Source organism: Apium graveolens, chromosome 8 (assembly GCF_009905375.1).
Source record: "Apium graveolens cultivar Ventura chromosome 8, ASM990537v1, whole genome shotgun sequence".
NCBI lineage: Eukaryota > Viridiplantae > Streptophyta > Magnoliopsida > Apiales > Apiaceae > Apium > Apium graveolens.
Window position 1 is genome coordinate 84,433,415 of NC_133654.1, and position 22,950 is coordinate 84,456,364.

At 35.7% G+C, this 22,950-nt stretch overlaps 1 long non-coding RNA gene across 1 annotated transcript; it reads right to left on the reverse strand.

Annotated features, from left to right (window-relative positions):
• Positions 1-20,299: 20,299 nt before the first annotated feature.
• On the reverse strand, positions 20,300-22,302 carry LOC141676881 (uncharacterized). Its single transcript, XR_012557193.1, has 3 exons — positions 22,146-22,302; positions 21,340-21,642; positions 20,300-20,439 (listed from the first exon to the last, which is right to left on the reverse strand). It is a non-coding gene; the product is annotated as an uncharacterized LOC141676881 (long non-coding RNA).
• Positions 22,303-22,950: the final 648 nt, after the last annotated feature.

A 22,950-nucleotide genomic window follows, 5' to 3' on the forward strand; every position in this document is an offset into this window, starting at 1 on the left:
ATGATTAGGGAATTAACTCACCAATTTAGGAGGCTTGGATCTTGAGTTTTTGAATTCTTGCCCATTTGCAATAGTAAAAAGCCGAGAGCATGATGAACCATGCCTTGGTTTCTTTTTGATTTTGATGAAAATGATTTTGCTTGGCTTGGTTGGCTTGTTTTTGTGTTTGATTTAGTTAATTACCTTGTTGCCCTTGAATTTGTGTGGTTAAAAAGCCACCACACCTCCTTCCTTCCCATGTCATGCTTGTGTCACCTTGCACATGTCATAATGCTCTCACTTGTCCACACCTTGTGGTTTGATGATGTCACAATCCCTGGCTTCTTGTACAAGCTTGTCTCTTGGTCACTTATTTATTTTACGGTTCGCTTATCTTTCGTTCTCGTTTATCGTTTGAGGGATCATACCCGGGATCTTATTACTTAGGTTCCCTTAACCTTTCTCAATATATTGTATTCCTTCTATGATCCTCTCTTATAATCCTTTAATTTAAATCCTTTTTATCCTGTTACCTTATACTCAATTCTCTCCGTATCTTGTGGATTTCCGGGAAAAATCAAAGTGTTCGGAATTGGATTCTGACGATCTTTACATACACTTATATACCACATAGAGTACTAATAATATCCCATAAGATCAATAACAGAACCCCTACATAGCGTGGCAGGAAAAGTTTTCTCGTTCAGCAAAAATACTATTCATAAGGGTTTTAAAATTTCTCAAAAATTGGGGTTATTACAGTCTCCCCTCCTTAAAAGGATTCCGTCCCGGAATCAGATAGAAAACAAATGGGGATACTTTCTTAGCATTACACTTTCTAACTCTCGAGTCAATTTTCCCACATTGTGGTTCTACCACCAAACTCTGCCTAGTTTGATAATCCTTCTCCTAAGCACTTGTTCCTTTTCACTCTATAACCCTTCTTGGTTGCTCCATATAGGTTACGTCGGGTTGCATATCTATGCGCTCATATGCCTCTATTTATCTGGCTTCTGAATTACACTTCCTTAACATTGATACGTGAAACACGTTACGACCTGCTACATGTTCGGGGTTAGGGCTAGCTCATATGCTAACTTCCCAAACATCTTAATATATCCAAGGGTCCAACAAATTGTAGACTTAGCTTTCCTTTCTTTTCGAACCTCATCAATCCTTTCCAAGGGATACCTATAACATTACTAGGTCCCCTATTTTATACTCTTTATCCTTTCGTGTCAAATCAACATACTTATCATGTCCATCTTGGGCTACTACCAGCCGTCCTCTGATTAGATCTATCATATCCTTGGTCCTTTGGACTACTGCGGGTCCGAGCATCTTGCGCTCTACAACTTCATCCTAACATAGGGAGATCGACATTGTCTTCCCTCAAGGATCTCATAAGGCGACATCTCGATAATGACATATGATCTATTGTCGTAAGATAACTCAATCCGAATTAAGTGATCATTCCAAATTCTTTCAAGTCTATTGTACAGACTCTCATTATTGCTTTTAGCATTAGAGCTTCTGCTTCTCAATACCCATTCTTTTCCAGTTCGTAATCGCTACTACCTTCCGTTCCTAATATTATACTGGTTATACTTTTGCTCGTTAGCGTTCTATAACCTTTTAATAACCACGTCAACCTTAGTATCACGAATGTGTTCCCATTCCGCATACTACCACCACTTTATTACTCCTTTTTCAGTTGTTTCTATTTTCCAAAATTTGATCAATCAAATAGAAGTAAAGGAATTTGTTGAGAGATCACTATGATCATGAACACTTGTTATATCGCATAGTTAGTACAGAAGGTGGCCAGCCTTTAGTACTTGACAAGCAATTAAACAATAGCTGGCATCCTACTCGGCTTCTATCACACAGATAGATAGTCATTCGGCAATACCTCCCCTTCTGGAAGGGTTGTTCTTCTCAGCTTACATGAAATGAAAAGAAGAGAAAAGAACGAACTGAAGAGAATTGTATATATGAAAAAAATATACTGCCACAAAATATCTGGCTTGGAACCTACCTCTGAACTATAGAGGTTTGTCATAGGAGAACAAAACATATACGTATTTATATCAGCATCAAGCATTATAGCCTCGTATTTCCCATGCCTAAATATTTTCGCTATTCCGTCCATCATTCTATGGACCCACACTCTTCCTCGAGCTTATACATAATCACCTTTGAAACTCCCTCGACATCGAAAATCGAATCTGGGATCTCATTCTATACATCATCGTTACTAGAATTCTATGCTTGCACCGCAACCTTCCTCGTATAATAATACGACTCTCTATTGATAAGAAAGAATAATTATTCACTAGGTAGATACTCTACTTAATTAGTCTATCAATGATAACTTATACACTACCACGACCCGATTAGTGGTACTCAATCTCAACATCCATTCCAATACAACTCTCACGGTTGTAATCAGCTCAATACTCGCAGAATCATTGCTGCCTTACTATGGTCCACCACTGACCTACTGTCGTCATTCATTTTTCCATAAAATCTTAATATCTAACCATACGGAGTCTATACATGTCGTATCAAATTCTCCTAAGGAGTTAACATAACCACCAATCACAATTCATGAAGAACACTCCAAACTCTGACGTACTTTCATGACATGAAGTAGATAAAATTGCAGAAGAGTTTCAATCAAAGCAACGATAGCAGGTTAATACCATTTTTAATCATATGCCTTAAATAGAAGACTTAACTCAAAGGTTCGTCTAGTCCTTTTGGAAACATGGTCCTGGCTTATCCCAAGATAGGACCTCCTAAGATAGATAGCCCGTTCCTGGAGATTACACGAATTAAACCTTTACCAACTACTATTACGGTTGGATATTGCACAGTCATCAGAAGAAATGTCAATCTTCCAAACCATAATTCAACCTTCAAATTTTTAACCATCATCACTGTATTCTTTTGGCACACGCGCCTATAATTATCCTCTTACCTTTAAAGTGTCGGCCACCTCTTTGGCCTTTCCTGATAGTAAAATTTCCTTACAGTCAATGTCATTTTAACCACCTCCAAATAAATTTTCTACCTTATTTCCGATCACTGCTTGAGTGAAGATGTTTTCCTTAAAATCAGATGGGAAAAAGAAAAAAAAATATCACCATTTTTCCATAAGTTATTGCCTCAGTATTTAGAGGCTAATCACTGTCAAGACTGACTCTCAATCATACTTAGAACATTTTTTTTATCTTAAGTCCTAATTGCCCTGAACAATTTCGACCATTACTGGTTCGATCCATACTTTTTCGTGGTTTAACACGTGCCCCACTCGGCATCATTATAATTACGTCATATTTCCTTTATCCACATTTCTATTCTTGAGAATTTTGAATATTACTTTTTTCCTTATAAAACCTCTAAGGTTATCCTTCAATCGTTCCTCCTGTATTCCCTAGATACAGGGCATATCACAATACCATTTACTAATAGTAGAACCATTGTCTATATACTTCTGCAAAATTTCTCCACTGATTCTTAAAGGTTGTTGTTACCTTAACCCTTTCCCGATCATACTATCAAAACTCATACTGTCCCTATTAAGGGTGACATGCCAACCTTTATGCAGTCCCCTAGGATTCATTTTAAGTTACCAATGTTCTATCCTTAATTCCACCTTTAAAAGGTACCTGCATCCTTCCACGAATAAATCAAGTCATATTTCCTTGATAGATTATCATATTCATCATTCCCACCTCGATAGTCTATACCTAACTTCATAATAGCATCCTTATTCAAATTGAGGTCAATTCATATGGCCTCCAAAAGATAACAACGGTTATCCGCTTGTCTTGCCTAATTTGGTAACGATAACAAGGATGTTCTGGAAGATATTGGTCGTGTTCAACGTGAACTTCTTCTTAATAATTCCTTATTTACTTTTGTTGTTTATCTCAACAGTCACCTCAATGTTGGGATATCTTTCATACCTGGCGTCTCCCTTTCTGGGTATCAAGCCACCGGTCTTACATTTCCCATTCTTGAAGGTCACTTCCTTCATCCAATTTTCTTAATTTCTTACTTTCTTGTCTCCTCAGTCTATCCGCGTCTCATTATTTATCCTTCGAATTACCTCAAGGTTTCCTCGAATCCTCCCAACTTAAAGGGGATAAAATATACATAACTCTTATGCCTTCAACCATCAATTTTAACTCATGGTGAATCACCCTCATCCTGACGAATGCATACTTTTCTATTTCTATTTCTACGAGTCTTTAGGGTTTCCTCATACCCAACTCCCTTATCATTCCTCAAACTCTCTTGCCTTTATATTCCTTTCTCTTATCGTTATTTCATGAACCAACACAACATAAGCATTGATTTCAAACATCCCGTCATTCTGGATTCGTGTCTTCAGAATGAATCTTGATAACTTTTACAACTTAGATTCATAATTCATCATACTCGTCTGCCTTTGTTCTGGCTCTAAAGCTTTTACACTATTCCATAACCTTGGGAATTACTTTCCCGAAAACAATTGGCTGAACTTTAATCAGTTTATTATAATCTCTTGCTCTGTGCCTTCCTTGGCCTTTCACCAGCGGGTGGCCTCTCTCTTAGGAGGGTAAGTGACAAAAACAGTCCTTTGTGATTCGTCAATCATTTAGAATCTCAAATGATTCCTCTATTTCCTTTAGTCAGGCTCTTGCCTCGACTAGGTCAGCTTGTTCCATGGAACTCTGAGAGCTTAGCGACTTAAAGGTCCTGAAAAAATTTCTCACCGCACTGTCTCCTCAGGGTGGTGGTTGGGGATAATAGTCTAAGTTCTTTTTAGACAGGTCCATGAATTTCCGTATAGGAGTACCATCTCGGGTCTCCTTTCCTTACTCGACTTTCTGTTTCCTTAGTATGAAATGTTTCATCCTACTCCCCATAATTGGGGTCATCTTTTAATTTAAAATCCTCATTTTCCACTCCATTATGTCATGGGTTCCTTCTATCTTGATGGCGACCTCCCTGACTATCACGTTCAGGGTTTGCTCTAAATCTTATTCCTCAAACTATGGCTCTCATCTAAGTTCTCATCCTTACGCTCTTGAACTTTCGGAACCCAAATTCTATAGGAATACCTCATTATTCCCTTATCATCTCTCTCGGTATTAATCTCATATCTATTTGTTGGCTCTCTGCCTTCATTCATCACTTTTTCTGGCACAATATGTTCCTTTCCAATAATTCGGGCTGTATTGCAATCTCAAACAACTTTTCGGTACCGGCTCCGGTTACCTTCATATCTATTTCCATTTTTTTTTTTTCAAAATCTCTTATCAACCCTCCCAAAGTCATTATCATCTTGAGTCTCTCCTTTTTACTAAGGGCATCAGCCACCACATTGGCTTTCCCCGAATGATAAAGAATCTCCCAATCATAATTCTTGATTAGCTCTAACCGCCTCCTCTCGCGTATATTGAGCTCTTTCTACGTAAAAAGGTACTAGAGCTCCTATGGTTTGTGTAAATCTTGCACTTCTCTCCATACAAGTAGTGCCTCCAATCTTTAGGGTAAAACTATTGCCACGAGCCTAAGCTCATGGGCGGGGATATCGAATTTCATATTACCTTAATTGTCTTGACATGTACGCGATTACCTTACCGTGCTGCATAAGCACGCACCCTAAGCCCTTGTGCGAAGCGTCACTACACTTCACAAAATCTCCTTTTCCATCCGGCAATGCCAGCATAAGGGCCATCACCAACCTCTGCTTCAGTTCTTGAAAGCTGTTCTCGTATTTCTCTGTCCATTCGAACTTCTCAGTCTTACGAGTAAGCCGCGTTAAAGGGGCTACTATCTTTACAACTTGAACGAACCTCCGGTAGTGACCGGCCAATCCTACCTCTGGTAGTCGACCAAACCATGGTCATCAATTCATCAGTGGTCCTTTATCCAATCCTGTCAGGATCCTCCATGGGATCCTCCTCAACAACTATCCCTTCTAGGACAACATCCTCAACCGCTAAATCCTCAATATCAACATCATCCGGTCCTGCATTAGGACACTCTATCGGATCCACAATCCGATCTCCAATTAGTAATAAAATATCATCGCGATGTTGCTCCTCAACCTCAGGGTTCGAAGTCCCGCTACCATATACGATAACGAACTACGCTCCTATCACGATATTTATAAGGGTTCCCATAAGGGTTTTAACTGTCAGTGCTACGTTAGGTAGCCCGACTATGAACTTGGCAAGAGTTCTTATTATCTTAGTTAACTTATTATCTTAACGTCCCATCATCTCTGAGGTTTATAACGCTTAGCTCTGATACCATTTCTGTAACACCCCCAGATCCGGGGTCGGGGATCCGGGTCGTCACGGTCTTTCTTTCCACAATATCGCTTCACTTAATTAATAATAAATAACCTTATACTGTGACCCCACACTAACACACACCACAACCCGTTATAGTCTCAGAGATGAAATTTAAATAAGTACAAGTCTTTGAATCCACAATTTAAAAGTTATTACAACCCAAAATGATTACTTGATAAATTTACAGTTAATTGCCATTATCTGCCACAAGTTATAATTATACATAATTGATTCTCAAAAGTAGATGGTCTGATCTACAATAGATCTACCTCTGCAGCTATAGCAGCTACAACATCAACGGGAAGACGCGGGACGCTTCCCACGCGCTTGCGCTGGGTCTGCTGGAGTCTGGCCATCTTTCCTAACTGTTGTTGTGTGATGAAGAAATAAAGCAAGGGTGAGCAGCAAGCCCACCAAAATAATATGTATAATTATTTACAATATATGAGCCTACTCATAATACTCATGAAAGTCTTGGTCAAAAGAAATGAACCAAGTTTGATATCTTAATGCGATGAAGTCGCAAAATATTCAGTATATATACATATATACTTTTCAAAATATTGGAAGTCCTCTTCCATGCATAATATACACAAAGTCCCAGTGTATAACTGTATAAAAAAATATCGTTGCAAGGTGATCTCATATATCTAACCTTGTCTCAACGTTTTTCTGAAAATCTTTGTCATTCATAAGACAATTATTAATTAGATATAAGTTTAAAAGATGAGGTTACCAAATACCCCAATATACTTATATCTTTCCCAATACTACTTGAACTACCACCGTTCAAGTTATAATCAGTTTCAAAAGTTCATCACATAGATGAGACTACAAGACAAGATTTGAATAGATTCAATCTTTGAAATATTATTGAATGAAATAAAGTTACGAGATACTTTATTTAGTCCCGATATATATATATCCACATATATATATATCTCTTAAACATTTCCTGGAACCTCTGTTATGTAAAGTATGAACAGATTTTGAAACATCCAATGAATTTTGGAAAGGAAAAGAATTTTGGCATAAACCAGATATCTTGCTGATCAGGAAAAGATACCAATAAGTAACCTTTTCTACTAGTAGACGGATGAATCCCCCACCGGTCATCACCCTGGCCACATAAGGACCTTGTGCTGGACCGCCACCCGGCCTCTTACGCGTTGATGGACTGCCACCCAGCCACTTACACTTTGATAGACCGTACCCCGGCCTGTCGCTTATACCGACTCAATTAGATGGGCTTACTTCCCGAACATTGGGCAAGTAATCAATTCATTTATCAAAACAGCAACCTTGTTGCGAATATAAAATACACCATAGAGCCGGATCCCTCAGGTTTTGAGCGAGTATTTAAATCCCCTTAAAAGGAAGATCTTAAATATAAAAATGAGTTTTGGGATCCGCTCTAACTTTTAAAAATCATTTTGAAGACTCGAAAACACTTTAAAGAGTGTTTGGAGTAAAGTTGATTTAATGAAGTAAATCAGTCCCCAGTATATTTAGAAAATGTCTGAATATTATTATTTAAATAATATTCCCATAAAGAATAATCTTTATAAAAATAATTGAAGTAGAAGTATTAAAACTTATACTTGAAACGAGTATTAAATAACCAAAGATATACTTATACGAAAGTACTATCTTTATTTGAATAATCGAAAATAAGTTTGATTATTGACACCTTATTCTTTAATAAAATAAAGAATATATTGCAGTAATAAGCGGAGTCATAATACCTCGAATGAATATTATAAATAATATTCATAAAAAAAAGGAGTCATACATCCTCAAATGAATATCCAAGTAATATCCAATAATAATATAAAAGAGTCATAAGCCCTCGAATGAATATTCAAATAATATTCATTTAATAAAATAAAGAAGTCATAAGCCCTCGAATGAATATTTATAATAATATTCATTAAATAAAATAAAGAAGTCATAAGCCCTCGAATGAATATTCAAATAATATTCATTAAATAAAATAAAGTTATCGAATAAACCTTATTCGATTAATAGTTTTGAAAACTATAACCATATATATATATATAAATATATATGTATATATATACATATATACAAAATCTACTCGGGATCCTCGACTCCCGGTTTAGAAAATATTTCCACCTTTTGGGTCCCTATACTAAGGGTATATGCAAGTTACCGCTATCCTCTAGCATAAGTATTATCAACTGAATCAACAGATATATATAGCAAGAATACGAAACAGGCATGCATATATATATATATATATATATATATATATATCATAGCAGCATGCTTTAATATATTGCAACATTTGCTAATTAACCAACATGCATCTATCGCAAGATAATGTAAGTACATATATAAATCACAACAACAGTATAACGGGTAGAAAACTTGCCTGAGCGACTTGGGGTGATAAAAGGCTCGGGACGAGTCTGGTAACCTATAAACAACAAGTAAGTTGGAATTAAACCAAAATCACTTGTAAATCTATACTTTAACTAACTTAGACTCTAACGCTTGTTTTGCGCTCACTGATTCGCTTAAGTCACTCGGGTACCCTCGGCTCCACCATTTTTAATAATTTAACCTTTACGAGTTTTAAAGCGATTCCTTCGCGAGTGTCTTACCAACTGCCTAACACACTTACCATAAATGTTTCATACATTAATTAACCCTTATTGGTCTTTAACCTATGTTTCAAAGTAAGGCGAGGGGAAAAGTTTCGTTTGCGAAACGCCGTTACTTGAAACGGTCGTTTCTCCTAAACCGTGCATCGGAATCGAACGAACTACATATCAAAACGAAGCTCGTAACATGAGCTATCTAAACATGGCAGTGGTCATAATCTAGCAAGGGGTTCTCGGGTCCTAATGCTATGCACAAAAACAGTCCAAAGAAAATCGGACGTTACGACGGCTATGTTTACGCGATTTCCAATATTTTAAACCATTCAAACCCATTCCAAATCAACCTCAAATCCAACATACAACCAACATCCATCCTCATCACATCATAACAACCCCAACCAATTCAATTTAATCATTCATACTTATGCCTAAGCTTAACTTTAATCATACTTAAGTTCTTTTAATCAAAACAACAACATTTACCATTCCATTTCAATACCAATTCAATCCCAAACTCTAAATCACCAACATTAAGCTACCATATCACCCTACTAATCAAAATCATCTTATAATACATAGGAATCTAGGGTTTGGAGATGGTATACCTTCCTTGAAGTGGTGGGAGGAGCTAGGAAGCCTTAAGAAGCTTTGAGAAGTCTTAGGAATGCTTGGATCTTCAAGGAAAACAAGAAAAACTTCAAGTTAAAAACTTGAAAACACTATTCATTGTCTTCTTCTTTGATTAAATGAAGAAGATTGAGAAGGAATTGATGGCTTAAACTCATGATAAAGCCCTAACTAAGCATGAAGATGATTAGGGAATTAACTTACCAATTTAGGAGGCTTGGATCTTGAGTTTTTGAATTCTTGCCCATTTGCAATAGTAAAAAGCCGAGAGCATGATGAACCATGCCTTGGTTTCTTTTTGATTTTGATGAAAATGATTTTGCTTGGCTTGGTTGGCTTGTTTTTGTGTTTGATTTAGTTAATTACCTTGTTGCCCTTGAATTTGTGTGGTTAAAAAGCCACCACACCTCCTTCCTTCCCATGTCATGCTTGTGTCACCTTGCACATGTCATAATGCTCCCACTTGTCCACACCTTGTGGTTTGATGATGTCACAATCCCTGGCTTCTTGTACAAGCTTGTCTCTTGGTCACTTATTTGTTTTACGGTTCGCTTATCTTTCGTTCTCGTTTATCGTTTGAGGGATCATACCCGGGATCTTATTACTTAGGTTCCCTTAACCTTTCTCAATATATTGTATTCCTTCTATGATCCTCTCTTATAATCCTTTAATTTAAATCCTTTTTATCCTGTTACCTTATACTCAATTCTCTCCGTATCTTGTGGATTTCCGGGAAAAATCAAAGTGTTCGGAATTGGATTCTGACGATCTTTACATACACTTATATACCACATAGAGTACTAATAATATCCCATAAGATCAATAACAGAACCCCTACATAGCGTGGCAGGAAAAGTTTTCTCGTTCAGCAAAAACACTATTCATAAGGGTTTCAAAATTTCTCAAAAATTGGGGTTATTACAGTCAGCCATTCATCACTCTCAAGTCAGGCAAATCTCTGTGAATGAAATGAGCATGAACTATCTGGAAAGAGGACAACCATCCTGCATCAAATCTCCAAAGGCTGTAGTTCTTTTGAAGCCAAGGGTGAATTATCCAAGAACCTCACTAAAAAACCCTTTGGACACAGTGTATGAGACACCTAAGCCTGATGAGAAGAAACTGTTGTCAATATCCATTGCCTTCTACAAGGATCCAGCTGATTCACCCTTAAAAAGAAGAATTGCTAAAGTTTTCAGGAATGGTAAAGAAATTTGTGTGGTGGCTGGACATCCTCAATTTGGTGAAGCAAAGAGAGAAGAAAAGGCAAAACTGAAGCAAGAAAAGAAGCAAGCTGCTCTAGATGCTAAAAAGGTTAAACAAAAGAAAGAGCAATCTGCTATCTTGGCCAAGTTACAAGCTATAAAACCAACACAACAAATTCCTGCTCAGCCATCCGAAATCACTGAATCTCGAGATCCAAAGAAGTAAGTTGAACCACAATAGAAGAAATCTCAAAGATACAAGGAATTGGCCAAAAGAACCAAAAGGAAATTGAACTTTGCTGGTAAGGAATTGGAGGATCGGTTTTCCAAAGAATCCACTCCAACTACAACTCAAGCATCAAAACCCTCTGTGGTATTTGAAGACATTAAGGTGGTGGATCCTTACGGGAACATTCATGGTGAACCTATTGTGCCTGAGGATGAACCAATAGATTGGGAAAGTCTACCAATTCCTGACTTCAATTTGCCAATCCTCAACAAGCCAAAGAGAACAAAGTCAAGAGCAGTCAAGAAAGTGAAGTTGTCACCTCTCAAATCCAAATCTCTTATCAAAGCTCAATCCAAAGTAAATAAGGGAGATTACATGTACTTATGTGACATCAAGGAATTCTCTTATCTAAACCTCTATCTAGATGAACTGGAAGAAGTTAGAGGGATTGATGCATACAGGAATCTACCTGAAAGGTTAGTTTTCAAGTACAAGGGAGGAAAGGAGATTCAATGGCCACTTCACGGGATCCTTCAAGAAAGCCAATATGTGCTGATAAAAGTTTATTCATCTTTCAAGAAGAACTTTGGTTTCAATGTAACTGCAAGAAGACTGGTTCTAAAGAAGATTGAAGAACTGAGGATTATTAGAGCTAAAGATGCACTCTCAAAGACTCTAACTGTTCCTTACACAGGAAGTAGAGTGCATTTAAGGCCCTACTAGCTGATGGAGTTCATGGATGACAAAGGAGTTGGAAGATTTTTTAGATTAGAAGACCAATTGAGCATCTCTAGAAATGAGACTCTTTTGGAGATGCAAGAAAAGCTAAATCTCTCAGAATCTGATGAACTGGAATTCCACAGACAGCTCCAAAATCAGATAGAAGAAAACAACAGAAAGCTTGGAAAGAGATCCAGACCCTCAAGGAACTAGATAAATCTGCTCAGGCTAGAGGAGCACCTTGAAAATGACTGTGAGCCAATCTTTATACATGTTGTTATTTGAAACACTTTACAATTTTATCTACTTTCTTTTAAAGTTGTATTTTCAGGGTGTTTTGTTATCATCAAGTTTCTCTTAATTTATGGCTACAATTCCAGTAGACATAAATTGGGGGAGATTGTTGCGGATATGTTATGAACTTGATGACTTCATTAACAAAACACCTTATTAGATTTTACTTAGTGAAAAATGTAGCACTCGATGGATAAAGAATATAGTCCCGACAGATGACTCAATATAGTCCCGACGGATTATGATCAATTATCCATCGAGTGAGTAGCTTATGTAATAATGAGTCTGTAGCACATTTCTGTATACACCTTAGTTAGATTCTGTAGTAGCACTCAAGTCATGTTGACTTTAATTAGATATAAAGAATAGGTTGATTAATTGTACATAGATGATGTCTTGTATTTCTGTATAAATGAAATGAAGTCAAGTGCCAGATTTCTACCCGACGGATAAGTAACAATGTCACTCAACGGATGATCAACTAGGCAACCCGACGAATGATCATGTACCCGACGGATAATCAATTCAAACATCAGTTGATAGTGGCAACAGTCACATGCGTGGAGTGTATGCAAAAGGAATGTGGAAGCCTATTCAACTGGGTTTTAGAGAACAAAGAAGCATTGCCATTTCCATGCTATTATGAAGATATTCAAAGATGTTGGAATAGATTAATGAAGCAGCATAGTATTAGACTTCAGAGGTTTTATTTTATTATCTTGTCTTATTACTTTGTAATCTTGGTGATATATAAAACAAAAAGTAGCAAATAGAACAACAAGAACAATAAGCAAGAAAACTTCTCAGAGAAATATTTGTAAGCTGTATTCTTAGCATTTCTCTGTAAACTTAGTTGTTCACATTTCTAAGCAGCTGTGAGCAAATCTTGTTGCACAGAGTTCTCTTGATATAATATATATCTTTGATGGATACATTCAAATCCACCAGAAAGTTTTTAAAGACTAGTATTTTTAATTACTTGTGTTTTGATTCATTCCAAGTTATTATTCCACACTTTGCAAATCAATTCACACTTATATATTATTAAGATAGAACATTTTATAATTTGTGAAAAAGGTTCAAGAATTCCATTCAACCCCCCTTCTATAATTCTTGTTGCATTGTTAGGGACTAACAGTAGCATTCTGTGTAAAACAAGCTGTCTGCACAGCTTCAGCCCAAAAGTAGGTTGGCAGCTTTGCTTCATCAAGCATAGTTCGTGCAGCTTCAATAAGAGTCATGTTCTTTCTTTGTACAACTCCATTTTGCTCTTTGCAGAACTCTTCCATATTGAATTCTTGAACTCAGTGCCATTATCACTTCTTATTATTTTAACATAATCTTTGACCAACTTATCCAGCTATCTGACATAATCAGTTAGAGTAGATGCAGTTTCATTCTTCTTGTGCAAGAAATACACCCAAGTGTATCTTGTGAACTCTTCCACAATAACTATAGCATATTTCTTCTTTGCAATTGACATGACATTTACTGGACCAAATAGATCAACATGCAGTAAGTGATAAGGCTCAAGAATTGAGGATTCACTTTTGCTCTTGAATGAAGATTTTCTTTGTTTTGCCTTTTGACATGAATCACAAAGGCCATCAGGAGCAAATACTGATTTTGGAAGTCCTCTCACAAGATCTTTCTTTACTAACTCATTATGTTGTTGAAATTTAAATGAGAGCGTCTTATGTGCCAATTCCAGCTTTCTTCAATTGATGCTCTACTCAACAGACAGATTGCAGAGCCATCAAAGTTTGTTGAAAGTCTGGCTTCATAAATGTTACCATGCATGTAACCTTTGAAAACTACGTTTTCTGTAGAATTACTTACAACTTCACAGTGTTCTTCAAAGAAATCCACATGATAACTTCTGTCACAGATTTGACTCACACTTAGCAGATTGTGTTTTAGTCCTGAGATAAGAGCTACTGTTTCAATGATGAAATTCCCAAGATTAATATTGCCATATCCCAGAGTTTTTCCCATGTTGCCATCTCCATAAAAAACTTCTGGGCCAGCTTTCTCCACAAAGTCTGATAGTAGGGCTTTATTTCCAGTCATATGTCCTGAACATCCACTGTCCAGAACTAGGATGTTTTTCCTGTTGCCCTGCAATCACAAAGAACACTATTGGTTAGTTTTAAGGATCCAGACTTGCTTGGATCCTTTGGCCTTTTTAAGTTTGTTAGCATTTGCAGCGGATTTAATTTCAGAGTTTATGCTAACATGCTGATTATCAGACTTTGCATCAGAATTTACAGTAGAAGGAATTACACTAACTTTCTTCAAAGAAGGTTTTATTTGATAATAGTTATAGTACAAACTACGATATTCCTTACAAGTATAAATGGAATGCCATAAACTACCACAAATGAAAATAAGGATTTTGTTGTTTAAACCTAACAGACTGACTCTTAACTCCTGATTTACGAGGTAAAGAGTTTATATCTTTATTTTTCCTGCAAAAAAAAGCAAGATAGTTAGAGTTTCCACAGTTGTAACATTTCTTTCTAGGAGCATTAGGAACATCATATAATTATTGCTTTTATTCACACTTTCCTTTTCATTCCTATTTTTCCTAGTTTCCTTTACCTTGTTCACATTTCTAATATCTTTCAGCTTATGCTTAAGCTGCTTCTTTGTCATTAAGCCTATATTTACTTCAGCTAGTTTATCCTGTTTTAATTTGTCAGGAGTTGACTTTTCTTTTACTTCTGTCTTAGAATCTTTCATCTTTTCAGAATCAGACATTACAGTTTTTACTACAAATTTAACAAGATTTACCTTTGGCTTAGCAGTCTGTTTAACAACAATTGGCTCAATTTACACAGTTCCTTTCTCACTTTTATCATCTCCATAACCTAAGCCCTCTTTCCAGTTTCCACTACTTAGTAAATTTTGAGTTGTTCTGCCAGAGTTAGTCCAAGTTCTGATAATCTCTCTTTCCTTTTCTAAATTAATTTTTAGAGATTCATTCATTTTTAACACTTCATCTCTAACATACAGAGCCTCATCTCTTTCTTTCTTAGTTTGATGAAGAAAAACTAAATCATTTTCTAAATAGTCATTTCTGTTTCTAAGAGCAAGACTTTCAGATGTTAATCTTTCACATGTTAAAGTCTGATCTCTAAAACTAATGAACATTATTTTAAGATATAATCTCAACTCAGTAATATCATCAGTATGAAAAGCAAAAGTTGTTTGAGGTACCTTCAATTCAGCAGTGTCAGTACTGCTATCAGCATTTTCCATCAAGGCATAGTTCTTCTCATCTTCAGAATCTGAAGTGTTTGTCCAACTTTTCTTCTTTGTGACAAATGCCTTACCTTTATCACTTTATCCTTTCTTGCAGTCAGGAGATATGTGGCCTCTTGCACCACAATTATAGCATTTGACATTTGAGTTGTCTCCTCTGCCAGACTTTCCTCCTTTGCCTTCAGACTTTCTGAACCCTTTCCTATTAGAATTTCCACCTTTCCTGGAAAACTTCTTTCCCTTTCTTGAGTTTTGGTGGTCTTAGTTGGGGTTTGTGTTTCTTCAGACATGATTGTTATTTGGATCTTTACTGTGTGTTAACAGAAAAGCTCTGATACCACTTGTTAGGTCACACAACACTATAGAAGGGGGTTGAATATAGTATTTATACAATCAAATTGATTTTAACACAAGTATGTAATAAAGATCAAGTATATTCAAATAAACTCTGTTACAATAGAACTGTTGTTCTCTCTCAGTGATGAACAATATCACTAAGAGCTGCTAGGTTACAATGTATAATCTTCTCGATAATGATAACACATATAGTGTAATCCCTAAGCTGTGTTTATATAGTACACAGTTACAAGATATATTCTAATTGATATGAAATATAATTCTGTCTCCTAAAATATATTAATCAGATATATTCTACAAGTCTTCTAGTCCTCTAACTCTTCATGCATATCTTCTTTTGCTTTAGTCCAGATCTTCTCCTGTAAATCAGCCGCATTCCTTATGTGAAGACTTCCCGCACTTAAGTCCTGATATATATCTTTTGACGCCTTAATTTCTGATATTAACTTCCGACTTCAGTAAGTTCTGATTTCAGTAAGTCCTGATATGTCCTGTTGTTAAGTTCTGAAAACTAAACACAAATCAGATTAGACATGACATCTCAAATATATCTAACATTCTCTCTCCTTTTCCATTCATCCCTCATTAGTATTAGTTGATCTCCTTTAGGTCCACCCATAATTGATCCAGACCGTCCGTTTAGCCTCTCTTTATGTGCCTTGAGTGACCCAATCGTTTCTTCTACTGACATCTTCTCAAGATTGCCAAATTGCTTAATTATTGAAGCAATTTGTAAAAAATTTGACGGTACTGCATGAAGTAGTTTCTTTACAACATAGCTCTCGCTCATTGTTTCACCCGGTGCTCCAATATTCGACACTAGTCCATTCGTCTTCATCACAAAATCGTCAAATTGATCAGTGTCCTTCATGTTCAATGCCTCAAACTCTGCCTTCATGGTTTAAACTCGTGCTGCCTTGACTCGTTCTGCACCTTTGCACATAAATTTATTGCATTCCATGCATCCTTCGCAGTCTTTTTCTCTGCCAATGACAACAACACGTCTTCAGATATCTCTTGATAAGTGATGACCAATGCAATCATATCTATTTTCACGTCAACCGGCACCTTTGGGTCACTGATCTCGACAGCTTCCCAAACTCCATGCGCTTGCATGAATACTCTCATCTCGATAGACCAGGCTATGTAATTTTCTCTTGTCAATGTTGGGTAACTCAACCCAACTGAACCACTTTTAAGTTTTTTTACATCCATTGACGTTGTATTAGATATACGCGTACTAACTCTACCAAATTATAGAGTTTAGGATTAGTATACTGTAGAAAGTAAACCACACACACTCACACTGGTATGAGGTAAGCTCGTTTTATTATAACTAATTGACACTTACAAAAAAATGAAGCCACACTCAGCAACCTATTTTGAGATGTGGTGAAACTACTTGATAAATACTAAGTTACAGTAGTAATTGAGATAAGGCAAGTCTCTCCTGTTCTCACTTCACCACTGTATCACCTTCTAGAGAAACCGGAAAACACAATGACCTAGTCTTGTTGATCAACAATCACCGACTTGCTCGAATAAAACAAACTAAATAAATAAGTAAATAAAAGGTTTAGATTAAAACTCCAACAATATCAATCATATCATGTGATGATATTATTGGGCACACTTTATAGTTGAAATTAATTAACATGCCTGCTGGCTACTCTTGTCTTATTAATCATTTAAAATTTTAAGTATGTTCTGTCCGGTATTTGGTATTAAAAACTCCATCAAACGTGTGTCTACATTAGTCTACAGCATACAGCATACAGCATACAGCATACAGCATACAGCATACCCTGGTATGAGGACTAGACTACACAACCCTGTTGCTATTCACATGTAAACTGTTGTTAAATATTACATTCATGCAAGTACGGCTAAAAAATATCATCTCAAAAAGGGTTAGTAATTGGATTATTATAGCTTTATTTCGTCACTAGAAATGATTTGGAAGTTACATTAATTTCTTTAGTTATATGAAAACAAACTGGTGTACTTTGTGCATGATGGGTGATCACGTTTTTCGCAGATATTGCATTTGCACAGCTACTATATATGATCCGTTTCCCTTTTTAAAACAAATTATTTAAGCAGTTTCAGTTAAATATTCGTGGTTTAGTTTTCCTGAAAATGGATTCTGGGGACAATGATACTCAAAAGATGTAAGTTGCATAAATGTAAACTTATGGAGTTATGGATGTATAAATGTTGGGCTAATGTTGCTTCTTTTTCTCTATAGTTCCTCTTCAGACTCATCCTTTTTGAATTTTCAGGCTCATGCTATATATTCACGATCATATGAAAAGAAATAACATGAATGACGCTGCTAAGGTATTTGCCGAAGAGGCAAATCTTGAGCTAAGACCAGGTCGGTACTAAGTATTTGTGGTATCGTAATTGATTATATATCCTTTATTACTGCATATATTAATTATTTAACATGTTTTTTATTTCTTTTAAAGTGATTGATGCTCCTGAAGGCTTTCTGGCGGAATGGTGGGGAGTGTTTTGGAACAGATACTTCTCTATTCATTCCAACATCCCAGGATCCGAGGTAAAATCTTCCAAGAATCTATCTTATCGAACCTGAACGATCTCCTACACTTACGACACTTCTCTGAAGAAATCTCATGTACATGCTCATGAAATTCTTAGGAAGCCACGAGGGATGCCTCCACACTTGTACTACCAACTGCGGAAAGCTTTCAGGAAGCAATGAGCCAGCAATTTATTGGCAACTCTTCTTATTATAACGACAAATTTGATTCTGTGATGCAACCTAGTGCTAGTTTCTTCGTTCCAACACCAGGAGTAAACCAAAAATGGTTTGAAACAACAATACCAAATGTAGGCAGTACTAGGTAATTAAACTTAAAAAATTAATCTCCCTGACATGAATAATATATCTTAGGCAGAGTATGGTACAATTATGCAGTCTTAAAAATTATGTGTTCTGTGTGTGTTTGTATGAATTTTTCTAATTAAAATGGTTACTGTGCCACAGCCACCAACTGCAGCAAACTTCTGTGCAGTCCTCGTTGCCAGTTGCTGGGGTACACAATCTCTGTACCACTGTCTACTCTGCATATAGCTGATGAGTGATGAGACATATATTAAAGAAATGCTACACATGAATGAAGCTTAAACTAATATAATTGTTTTGCAGCTTAGCAGCAATCAAAATTCCCAGGGAAGATCTAGCAGCCACATGGAGCAAAATTTGCAACCAGGTCTAAATTCTCGAGCAACTGGATCAAGAAATCCCAATGCTGGTGCATTTGACTTTTTTAAATACTATTTTCGCGATTGAATTGATTGACTTCTTTTGAATGTAGCTTACACCTAGTATATGAGCCAATCATCGACATTACAATGTTAAAATCTTAGAAACTGTATTTTAATTTAGTAAATTTACTTTTCAAATAATAGCATTCTAATATGTACTTGATCTCCTATTAGTGACATCAAAATGATTATATTTTTTATATTTCTTATTTTAAATTAATAGATATAACGGTCTAAGTTCATCTTTAAGAACACTTGGGGTTTGGTATTGTATCAACAAATTTAAAGACAAGTATATATATAAATCATATTTGCCCTTTAAAGAAAAAATTATCAAAAATACCTAAATTTTCTATTCAACTTCCCAAAATCCTTTCCATTGTCCCATATATACAGATGTTGGACTTGAGTATCCACTTCTTCAAAATTTAGAAAAGAACAAGAATGTGTAAAATATGTGTTCTGTTTTTTTAAGGAATCCTAATTGTGTAGATGTTTATTGACTTCAGGACAAAACCGAATACACATAGAATCAATTTATTTATAGAATTTTGAATAATTAATAAACATGTCAAATTATTTTTTAAAAAATTAGTACACATATGTCAAATATATATTATGTGAGTATTTTGGTGGATTTAACTATGTGCCTTAGGATATTTTGAGTATTTGAAAATTAAAAGTGGATATATATGTCAAACCTTTGAAAAGTACTTCGCACCTTGTAACTGGTCTAACAAGTCATGGCAAAGGATATTGTTTCTGATAGTCACTTTATTCAACTCTCTACAGTCACAACTAGCAAAATGGTATATATGTTTATTACTTTTATATTGAATAAAAATAGTAAATTTATTTTAACAGCAACATGCACTACGCCATAAGTGGGCTATTGTAATGTCTAAATGCTGTTACAATAGGCCAAAAAACGTTACATTAGGTCTATTGTAACACCAAGGGCGTTACGTATACAAGCATTACAATAGCTACCATAATGTAACACTTCTGTGATCTATTGTAACAGTAATAAAAACGTTAGAATAGACAACTAATGTAACACTGTAGTGCCCAAATGTAACGCAAAATGAGTGATACATTAGGTTTGATTAAGAATGCAGATGTGTACCCCACATGTGTGTCCCACATCCTATTATAACAGTCTGTTTTATCTATTGTAACACCATTTTTTAATAATTAAGCAACACTAGCATATGTAATATAACACTATATATAAACATATATTACACTAGAATCTTCAAATATAACCGATATTTTTTTTTTTTGAAATATATACTTTATCCAAGTCTCAATTTTTCGAACCAAACTATTAAATAATAGTCTCAATTCTCCAAAACATACCACTACATAAGAGTCTCAATTCATGCCTTGATGCACTACTGTACGAATAGCATTTCCACGGTTAGGAAGATTGGCCGCATACTAATGGACGTACCGAAGCCAATCCTTCATCCAGTTCGAGATCCACCCTACAATATGGAGTAAAAATGTGATCGATAAAATCCCTATCTAAGTAAAGCTTCGACTCTGGGGCTTTAAGGGAGAGGGCTGGTTTGGAACCCTAATCCCTTGGACGAGCAATTCTATATTCTATTTCTTTCTATAGTCCTATTCATTATGAAGGAACTAGAGTTCCATCTCTTTTCCATGATAAACCACTAAAACCTTACTCGTTGGGGCAAACAATGGCTTATTATTGACTTCTTTGGGCAAGCTAGAGGTTTGGAGTAATTCTTCTAGCCTCCGAATCGGGATACCACCAAGTGCCATAGAAAGATGAGAGAAAAGGGAATGATTTGAGAAATCAGTAGCCGGCTTCATAGGAATTGAATTGATTCTCTCGGGAATGGATCTTTGGAATCTGGGTTTTTTATATTATCTCTACCACCAACAACTACAACATAACATCCACGCTATCCTTGGATAGGAAAAAACTACTCTTCGACTATCCTTGAATATGAAATTATACAAAATAACCAGGAAGAAAAGCACTTTTTCCCCTTCTACACTTTCCTGATCCGGATGCAAAATAACCAGACACGGAGCTACTTATTTTCCATCATAACCATTCTTTGCTCATGTACACAAGTCACACCAAATTGCATAAGAATCAATATAAGTTTATTTGGTATTAAAATGGCAAAGTACCATGCACAGTTGGATACTTGTAGTTAAGTTTAGGATATGACAACGAATTACTCACTTTAAACTTTAAGAATACACAACAATCCATCAAAAGGTACATTTTACTTACTCTAAAAAAGATTCCAACTACATTGTTGTTGTAAGACTTTAATGTTTGGTATATTTTTTATGTATCAGTATTGTAATATAGAGGCTATGAAATAATTCCAATCATTTAAGGATACCTCGGTGTCATGTTAGACTTAAACTACATTGCTATTGCAAGAGTTTTGAAGTCGAGATATGTCTTTCTCTTGCTCTTCTACTTGATTCTCAGTAAACCATATAAAGCAGCATCTAGAAGTTGTTATTTCCAGTCTCTTGCCTGGAATCTGCTCTTGATACTTTTACATTGAAGGTTGCATACCATCTAAATCATAAATCAGGGATTCCACTAGATCTTGTCGAATATTCAGAAACCAACTTTAGAAACATGAAAAACTTATCATCTAATAATCTAGCTGGAACGTCAAACTCTGCAACCTGCCCTGCACAGCATATGTAATGAATAAGGTGGTTAGACAGACACTACTCATATGGAGAATATTTTGCCAAGTGAAATATTCTATTTTAGAAACATTACAATGAGATGATTTTTTTAGGCAATTATCAGTAAACATTACCATGAGATGAAATTTTTGTAAAGAAAGAAAATAGAGGAAAACCAATGCGTATCTTCACTAAGAACTAGAACCAAATCAATATCGATAATAGTCGAAATACGGTGAGAAATTGTACACACTGTACACTCCTTAAATTCGGTCTTAATAATACTCTGGATGAGATTATATGTGGCTGAATCTACAGAGGCAGTTGCTTAGTCAAGCACCAGAATTCTTGAGTGCTTGAGTAAGGATCAACCAAGAGAAACAAGTTGACGATGTCCTACACTCTAGTTATCTCTGTTATTTAGAACTACAAATTTTGAGTTAGAGAGAAGACATGTTAGTTGAACAACATCATGAAGTCTAAAATGTAACATGAATGCTACCTTTTGAAGCAAGTTGTATCTCTTCCTGCTTCTGATTCTCTTTCTTCTTTGCGGCTAGTTCTGCGGCCGGAGCATCCTGGACAACATCTGGAAATGAGTAAGGTTTCTCCCTTGAAGTCACTGTAGCACTTGAGGCAGAGATAACTATTTTCCTATTGTTAGAACTGTCCGCAGCCTTGGAAATTTCAACTCCATCTCTAGTTGTTTTATCATTTTGATCTGTCTAGGGAATATTTTTCGATACCATTGTTACCATCATATTATAAACCTAAGAAATTGGTATAAAAACTAAGTCAAGATAAAATTAACAACCAGAAATACATTATAAAAAAATAAAAAATAAAAAGATGCTAAAATAAAGTAACCAACAATTCCAGGCTAAAACTGACAAAAAAATAATAATTCCAGGCTAAAGAACTTATTCATGACTCATAAGCATCGAAACCAGATCAGTTTTACATTTCCAAGATATATGCTTGAAAGTTAAAATCAAATTAAGCTTAGCATAAATAGATTTTCTTTGTTAGATATATTTGTGATGTCATGTCTAATAATGATTTGTGTTTAGTTTTCAGATCTTAACTAACAGGACAAATCAGGACTTAACTGGAAATCAGTACTTATACTGAAGTCAGAACTTAAGATATCGGAACTTAAGTTATCAGAACTTAAGATATTAGAAGATATTTATCAGGAGATAATATCAGGAATTAAGAAGACTTTCAGATAAGGAAGGCGGCTGATTGCAGGAAAGAAGATTAAGGCAAACACAAGAAGAGATATGCATGGAGAAGAATTCTATGAA